The 10,118-nt window shown below is 33.1% G+C and overlaps 1 pseudogene; it reads left to right on the top strand.

Annotated features, from left to right (window-relative positions):
• Positions 1-9,265: 9,265 nt before the first annotated feature.
• LOC145294495 (5S ribosomal RNA) lies at positions 9,266-9,384 on the top strand (annotated as a pseudogene).
• Positions 9,385-10,118: the final 734 nt, after the last annotated feature.

Genomic DNA, 10,118 nt, shown 5'->3' with positions numbered 1-10,118 from the left:
ATATATATATATATATATATATATGTGTGTGTGTGCGTGTGTGTGTTTATGTATGTATATGTGTGTGTAATACGTATGTTTTTGAAATAGATACGTGTAATCTTAATTGTGTTTATGTACCAAATACAAGCGAAACACATAAAGCATATATATGGTTGCCGTCAAGATATAAATATCATTACATTCACCGTATTTTGTATTTCTTTATATGTGGTGTTGTGGCTAACATGACAGAGTTGCCGCGTCATATAGCAGTGATTCGGGTTTCGAATGCGGAGACCGTGTCTCTTTTTTTTTTTTTTAAGAACACAAACAAGAGTAATCTTCTAGGATTTATTAGCTATAGCTTTCATGCCCACTCCAAATACAGGCAGCCTCGTCATTATTGGCGTATTCTTCATTAATATTACGTTTTTGCGTTATAAGCTGGCATTGGATTTGCCTAATAAGCTGGCATTGGACAATGTTTTAGTTAGCAGGAGAACGCTATCGTGTTATCGTGGTCACAGATGAAAAGTCATTTGAAAGATGCGAACGTTACGCGTTAATATGTAGACTTCGTCGCAAGGAAACAAACGAAAGGAAAAGTAAAGACATTTGACTCGCTGGTTCGGTTTTTAACGAAATACCTTTATTCCTGTTTCTCCGGCCGCGTGTGACTTCTCGTCTCTGCTGTGACGTCGCCTACGAGTATCGAACACCTGCTACTCCGAACACCCGTCTCGAACACCCCTCTTTCTCTGAACACATCTCAAATACCTCTGCTTCCACGAACACGTCTCAAACACGTGCTTCTCTGAGCACTCTTCTCCGACCAATGGTGCCATTTTGCCTCTGTTGTGACGTCATATTGCGCAGCCAGCATGGTTCATTTGTATATGTGATCTACGTTTACTGTCAGCGTTAGTGACTCTGTTAAAAATTCTTAGTTCATACGGCATAATCGCGTTGACACTCTGGTTCTCGTCAGATCACCGAAGTTAAGCAACGTTGAACCTGTTCAGTACCAGATGGGTGACCATTTCGGAATTCTAGGCGCTGGATGTGCTCTTCGCTTATCTCGGCATTTGTTTCCAGTCATCCTGTACATGCAATTCACTTGCCACTGGTATTTAATCATGTCGACTCAGGAGGGATTTGGTTGGAGATTGCGTACCTCATGGCAAAAAATTTCACGCGCAGGCACACCTACGTGGGTATCCATAGTCTGTTAAAGACTGAAGGAGTCTTTGTGTGTGTGTGTGTGTGTGTGTGTGTGTGTGTGCTTAGTTCATGAAAGTTATATTTAGTATTATGTACACAGAGGAAAAACGGGCATTTTTGCAGTACTTATATCTAAAGAAGCGCGTGCTGCGAAGACGAAATAAGAGACTGTAGCTGAGTGGAATAGCTACCATAAAAATAAGCCTAAAGGAGGGTCAGTTCAAAAATAAAGTCTTCTATTTTAGTCACTTAAAAAGTTCAACAGCTACAAAGACGAGAGTGGTACCATTAAAACGAGCGACTTTTGTTGCTTCAAAACTTATTTTTCTACATAAGTCGCCACGAATCTCAATGCACTTTTGCCAAGGATAAACGATGACTGTGCATTGGCGTCCGAGGCGCGCTTTGTCATACGACGGTCGTTCCAAAAATAAACCTATTTTTTAACTAAAAAAAGTTGAACAGTTACGAAGATGCGAGTGGTACCATTAAAACGAGCGACCTGTCGTAATTTAGACATTCTTTTCTACATACTCGCCGCCCTTCTCAATGCACTTATGCCAGAAATGCAATGACGCATCTCTGCTTCTGATGCACCTTTATGACAGGGATTGGTTTGTGAGTCTCACACCGTCAATATCTGCATCAGAGAGATAGATATTTCAGGCCACGGATGCATAAGTTTAGTTATTATAACAACGCAATTTGCAGCCTCTTCTAATTCAATCGGGCGAAACGAAATAATAGGATACATTATTTTGGAATGCCGTTTATGAAAGACAAACGCAAGTAAATTCCGAGAAATAATTTTTCCAGTGGGCTAATTCGCAACAAAAAATTAAAAAATAATAAGGATAATGTCGTTTATCACATTCCGTCTGTGTTTGTTTACAATATCATGCTAGCTGATATTCGGGTCTGACGATAAATGACCTGGAAAAGTCACTTCTGATTAATGTTTACTTTTAACATATACAAACGAAGAAATGATTTGCGGCGATTTTAAAAGGTATTTTCCTTTATCGTAAATTGAACTCATTAATAAGCAAAAATTTGAAAAATGATGAGGTACACCTTGACTAGAACCGGAGATCATTCGATCTGTATCGAATACTTTCCACTAAGCTATATTTCGAGATTATTATAATTCTTTTTAGAAGAAATGATTTGATGAAATTTTACTATCTCTCTTGGCATCGTACTATATAATATTCAATTTAATCGAGGATTGATTCTATAATAATACATACGGAATCTTCATAAATTAAAATATCATGTTTAAACGTATTGTACAAACGAGCAACGTCGGCCTGCCAGCTAGTGTGTATAATAATAAGATATTGCATTTTCCCTTTAATAATAATAAGATATTGCATTTTCCATTTTTTAATTATTTGAGAATTTTATGGTGCAGTGGAAGGAGAGTTATAACGGCGATCATATTTTTCGTGTCAGTTCATTCACCGGCTTTTAAAAATTGGTGCCAAATAGAGGATTTCTCAGCTTTCCACAGAAACAAAATTTAATGGCAAGAAACTACACAAAAACATTTCTAATCATCAGGTTAAATGCATAGATGTATGACCTTCAGTGTCTTTTAATCAATAAACCAATCGGGTTTATTGCTTTTATTATCTTCTCCCGAGCCATTACTCCACCAACGATGGTTCATATATGTTTATGCATGTATGTTAAATCGCCGATGTTAAGCAACTTTACCCTGGTTAGTACAAGGTGCGTGTCTATTTGGGTATAGCAGACGGTCCATGCAACAGGAAGTTAATAGCGCCCTGCATGAACTAAAAAAAAAACAAAAAAAACGGGGACATTCAAGCGATTAAGTCCCGCTTGTGTATTTAATATTTCAATGAAAATTGTTTCCTTCGCAGGAAGTTGGTTTACCCGCATTGGCTGGCTATATACCTATGGGGACCCGACACGAATGCTAAGCTGTAGCGTAATAGCTGTTAATATGCATTAATAACTTACTATGTATATATATATATATATATATATATATATATATATATATATATATATATATATATATCTATATATATATATATATATAAAGCATATAATGCATATTTACAGCAATTACGCTTATAATTATAATATATATATATATATACATGCATATATATAAATATAAATATATATATATTAAAAAAAACACAAAAAAACACAAAAAAAAAAAACAATACGTATGCTGCCCTCAATTTGGGGATTCCAAATTGATACAAAAGGAAAATTATTCCCAACTCGCATTTAGGTAATTATTCACTTTCATATAAATAATTGAATTCATTAAAAAAGTATCGCTAACAAAAACAAATAAACGACATTTACGTAAAAACGCGATACATTAGTAGTCGTGCGAGATAGCTCAGTGGAAGAGGTTTAGGCTTCTTATCATGGGGTCCTGATTTCGAGTTTCGCTAGTTTTAGTCACTCTGATGTGCTGTAGACGACGAAACATGTGTTAGTGGATAATTATATTAAAAAAAAATAATAATACATATGCCGTTCCCCATTTGGGGGTATCAAATTGTTGGCAGTCGGGAAAATTCACTTTCGTATAAATAATTGAATTATTCCGAAAGTATCTCTAAAATATATATATATATATATACACACACAAACAGAGAGAGAGAGAGAGAGAGAGAGAGAGAGAGAGAGAGAGAGAGAGAAATTGATCTAGAAAGAGAGGAGAGATACGGACGGAGAAATATAAAAGGACATAGAACTGTAGATGTGAATACAAAGATGTAAACAGATAGATAGACAGACAGATAGATAATCTGTTGAATAGATGAAGGTTAGGAAGTACTTGTGCCCCTATGTTTCGAGAATAGTTTTGACTGAGGGTCAGACAAGTTTTATTCCATTTTGACATGGAAAAGAAAGACAACCTGATTGCGAAACGGACCTTTTTTCTCTTTTTGCTACTGACTTCTTTATTTTTGGATTTAATTCCGTTTCTTTTTTTTTTTGTTACTAGCCATTTACTCTTCCATTTTTCCCCCTTCGCTTTCTTTCATGGTCGTTGAATCTTCCAAAATTGTCATTTTGCCTCGAAAATCCCAGAGGACACATCAAATTCAAGATTTTTTTTTTTATTTGCGACGAAATGGAGGGTCTGATTTAAATCTGTTATTGTTTTGTGTAGGATTAAGTTAAAGGTTGTGGTTAGGGGTAGGTTTAGTTTTTGGTTTGTTTCTTTTGTATTTTTGTGTTGGAACTTTTCGTTAATAATAAAAAAAGAAAATAAATTTCAACACAATTGTCATAGAAAACGGATGTTTCAAGTTAAAACAAATTTGTTGCGTCTTTTTAATTTATATGTTTTTTTTTGTTTATTCTCACAGATATACTTACAGATACACATACTTGGTAAAAATTTTTGAACACGATACAATACAAACAGTAGTAAAAAAAATAAAAATGGCTTTCAGATTTTCTAAAAAACAGCCAACAAAATAAAGTTTGCTTCAACCATACAAATGTGTCGAACAATTGCTTGTTACGTCTTTATAACATATCCTAATTTACTTGCATATTATATTGTTTTTACTGAAAAATAGTATAATATTGTTATTATTAAACATATTATATTATTGTTAATACTCTAAACATATTACAATATTGTTTTTATTTAAACAAGTTATAATATTGTTATTACTTAACATATTATGATATTGTTATTACAAAACATATTATAATATTGGCATTACTTAAACATATTACAATATTGTCCTTACTTATATATATTATTATATTGTCATTTATTAAATATATTACAATATTGTCATTTCTTTAACATATTTCAATATTTTTATTACTTAAACATATAAAAATGCAGTCATTACTTAAACATATTACATTATTGTCATTACTTAAACATATAATGTTGTTTTTACTTAAGCATATACTATTGTTATTACTTAACATCTTACAATATTATTATAACTAAAACATATGACAATAATATTATTACTTACACATATCACAATATTGTTATTACTTAAACATATCACAATAGTGTTATTACTTTAACATATCACAATATTGTTATTACTTTAATATATTACAATAATATTATTACTTAAACATATCACACTATTGTTTCTTATTAAACATATCACAATAATATTATTACTTAAACATATCATAATAATGTTATTACTTAACCATATCACAAAATTATTATTATTAAATATCTCACAATATTGTTATTACTTTTGCATATCACAATATTGTTATTACTTAAACATATTACAATATTATTATTACTTAAACATATCACAATACTGTCATTACTTAAACATATTACAATATTATAACTACTTAAATAAACCACAATATTGTCATTACTTTAACATATCACAATATTATTATTACTTAAACATACAAAACATTGTCATTATTTTAGCATATTACAATATTATTATTACTTAAGCATATCACCATATTGCCATTACTTTAACATATCACAATATTGTTATTACTTAAACATATCACAATAGGGTTATTACTTTAACATAGCGCAATATTGTTATTGCTTAACCATATCACAATATTGTTATTACTTCAACATATCACAAAATTATTATTACTTACACTTTTCACAATATTGTTATTACTTAAACATATTACAATATTGCTATTAATAAATATATCTCAATATTATTATTACTTTAATATATCACAATATTGTTATTACTTAAACATATGACTATATTATTATTACTTAAACATATCACAATATTTTTACTATTTAAACATATAACAATATTGTTATTACTTAAACATATCACAATATTGTTATTACTTAAACATATTACAATATTGTTATTACTTAAACATATGACTATATTATTATTACTTAAACATATCACAATATTGTTATTGCTTAAACATACCACAATATTGTCATTACTTTAACATATCACAATATTGTTATTACTTTAATATATAACAATATTATTATTACTTAAACATGTCACAATGTTTATATTACTGAAACATATCACAATATTATTATTATTTGCACATATCACAATATTGTTATTACTTAAACATATCACAATATTGTTATTACTTAAACATATCACAATATTTATATTACTTAAACATATCACAATATTACTAATACTTTAGCATATCTCAATATGGTTTTTACTTAAATATATCAGAATATTATTATTACGTAAACATATGACAATATTATTTTTACTTAAACAAATCACGATATTTTTATAATTAAAGATATAACAATATTGACATTACTTAAACATATAACAATATTGACATTACTTAAACATATCACAATATTTTCATTACTTAAGCATATCGCAACATTATTATTGCTTAAACATATCACAGCATTATTATTACTTAAACATATAACAATATTGTTATTACTTTAACATATATGTTGTGGTGGCAACCACTTATTTGCATATGCGAATAACATAACACTATAAATGGCAAGCCTAGGTTGGCCTTGGTGTGTCTTACTCAAATGCCACCAGAAGTGACGCCGAAGAGCGTACATGTCCTCCCACCAAGACTCTCTGACTCGACACCGTCATTTGTACATATTGTAAATATACCTTTTCTTTAATACACTTATTATTGCGTTATCTTGTTGTTTGCGTCTTCATTGTATTTCCTTACTAATTATTGTTCAACCTTGCAACCACAACAATATCATAGTATGTTCATTATTTAAACATATCAGATCGATGAATCAATGATTTTTATTTAGATTATTAAAGAATTATTTTTATTTTTTCTGCAACACTCTCACCCATGTTTACCTGAAAACGATTTTCTTTAATCAACAGAATGAAAGCCATCTACTGTTATGAGTTTGCTAATCCATGCACAGTACTACTGGATAAAAGATCGAGGAGAATTTCATTAGAAAATCTTGCCCTTCATAATTTGCTGCCATAGTTCCATCGGATTAACTCTTGCTTCGAGGGTTACAAAACCATTTCGATGGGTTTATCATGGGAAGAGATTGAACATGTATTAGATTCATATTACGTATCAAAACTTTAATTTTTTCTAAACAACACATTTATAAGCTTTTTGGCAGATGAAAGTATACTATAGAGAGCAAAGGTAATTATTTTTGTAAATAAATATTTCCAAAAGCAGACAATGTTTTTTTTTTCATTTTGAAGACACACTAGTTTTCATTAGCTACCTGACATCTAACTCTAAGGTTCTGTTGGGGAATAATGTACGACTCGACACAATGAAGTGTGCAAATAGCTCCACTCGTTGATCTATGAAACGTTGAATATCGATTGCAGTAAAAACTTAAAAAAAAAAAAAATTATTATTACATTTTCACCCCAAACAAGGCACATTGCCACTTTGTTGTAGAGGGCAACTATCAGGGACATAAGCATCAGGGGTACTTTGTAGGAAGTTGGACAGCAAGATGTCGGTTCACGTTGAACTTGAACTTCTCCATGTCAGTACAGTCGTGGAAGCAGGGACTCGGAAGGGAATTCCAAAGTCTAGCTGTTCTAAAGAAGAAACTACTGGTGTAGAAGGTTCTCTTGAATCTAGGGATCTCAACTGCGAAGGGGTGGGATTTTGCTGCTTGTCGGGTTTGTCCGGGGGTATTTACGTCGAGGGGGCACAAGTGCTTGCAATTCGTTAGAGCATTCACCGTTAAAGTACTTGTAGAACAGGCAGAGGAATGCAACTTTTCGTCGATGTGACAGAGGCTAAAGTTTAGCTGACAGTTCAGGACCTATCAGATTGGCGACTGCCTTTTGAACCTTGTCTAGGAGCGAGAGACTAGTAGCAGATGCACCAGCCCAAATATGACAACAATGCTCCATACATGGGCAAATGGTGGCCTTATAGAGGTATAGGGCACTTTCAGGCGTTAATAGCTTTCTAGCACGGTAGAGAGAACCCACCTTCTTCGCAGCGGTCCTGGCAATGTTCTCAATGTAATTGTTCCAACTCATGTTTCCTGTGAACATTAGGCCGAGGAGTTTAAAAGATGTACTTTCAGATAAAGAGTCATTGGCCATTGCTATTGGCGGTAGGGAAAGTTTCTTGTAATTATTGAAAGAAACAAGTTTAGTCTTGGCAGCATTGAAGGTGACCATCCATTTTTGTCCCAATTCCACTACGGATCGTAGGTCTTCCTCTTGTATTTCTGCCATTTCTTTAGATATATGTTCGTTTGTTTTCCTGTCGTTTCTGTTATAGAGCGTGGTGTCGTCAGCATACATACTCATCTCACAGACAATTTTGTCAGGGAAGTCATTTATGAATATTAGGAATAATAGAGATCCAAGGCACTCCCACGTTTATATAATATTGTTTAGATGTACGACCGTCAAGGACAACCTGGATTTTTCTCTTATCTAAGAAGGATCTAATTATGTTATGTATTCTTCCAATGATGCCGTATGATCTGATTTTCTTGAGAAGGCCCTCATGCCATACCCTGTCAAAAGCCTTAGATATATATAGAGCTATCGCTCTACCCTCTTCTGCTTTGTCCAGTCACTGGTATATACGTTCTGAGATTACAGTTAGGATGTCTGCTGTGGAACGGGCTTGACTAAATCCATATTGTGGGTCAGTCAGAAGTTTAGCATCTGTAAGGTGATGGACTAGAGCTTAAGTAAACATATACCAAAAAGAACAGTCGGAAATAAGTCATACACTATCCGATAGGCCTATACAATTCCTACAGTAACGTACCTTGAAAATGGGGATATTATATCTGAAATAGTCACATTGGACAAAAAGGAGAAAGAAGCAACCTTAGTAGAAGTTAGTGTCCTTCAATGATGCTGGGTTAAAAAGGGCTGAAAGGAAAAGGATAACGAAATACCAAAGTCTTACGTATAACATAAAAAAACTGGAATATTAAGAAAATGTCTATGATATCATTAATTGTAGGAACAAATATATTACCATACATTACGACCATGAAATCCTTACAGCCATCTACCTTGAAAATGGTGCTGTAAATCCTGACATGGTTATATGGAACAAGTCAGAAAGAGTTGCAACCTTATATGGCATAATCTCGTTGACACACCGATTCCCATCAGATCACCGAAGTTAAGCAACGTTGAGCCTGGTCATTACTAAAATGGGTGACCAATTTGGGAAGTCCAGGCGCTGTATGTAGGAGGACGTTGACACCTCCCTGCAAAAAGTTGCATCTTCTAACGGGGATATACATGCGACTGGGGACCGCTTGTGAATTTCATACTCCCATAAAACTTCCTCCTTCGGAGGAAGCCGGTTAAACCCTGAATAGGATTGGTGCTGACTGCACACACACGGCTGCAACCTTGGTGAAAATGAGTGCCCCTAATGAAGAAGGTCTGGACAGAGCTGAAAGGGAGAACCGACCAAATATTAAGGTCTCATGTATGATATGAAAAGAAACTGGGATCTTTGGGAGATATCAATCATACTAGTTTTTATGGGTGCTACAGGGCTTATGAAGAAGACCTGCAGTCCTATCTAACTAATATTCCTGGTGAACCAAGTGAAAGAGAAATCCAGACAATTGCACTTAAGGGAACAGTGAGGATACTTAAAAAAGCTCTCGGTTGGTTTCAATAAAAAGCAGGGTAATGTTGTCAGCTGGTCTGGCTGCCCCATACCCAGCATTACAATCTACAAAGAAAGAAAGTGAAAAAAATTAATAAAGAATTTAGAAAAAATACATGGGAAATATACCCGATGAAACAAGTGCAAAATAGAGTCAAATAATTGCATTTAAAGAGAAAATAAGAATCTTAAAATGATCTCTCGGTTGTAATACATGGGTTAGCGGGTGATTTTTTGGCATCCCCAGCTTAGGCAAACTGTTAAGAAAATTAAAAAAATAATAAGATAAAATTTTAATTCGA

This window comes from Euprymna scolopes, chromosome 15 (assembly GCF_053919585.1).
Source record: "Euprymna scolopes isolate OS-2025 chromosome 15, ASM5391958v1, whole genome shotgun sequence".
Classification (NCBI taxonomy): Eukaryota; Metazoa; Mollusca; class Cephalopoda; order Sepiida; family Sepiolidae; genus Euprymna; species Euprymna scolopes.
Note: the sequence above shows the minus strand (reverse complement) of the source record. Positions and strands in the feature narration are given on the sequence as shown.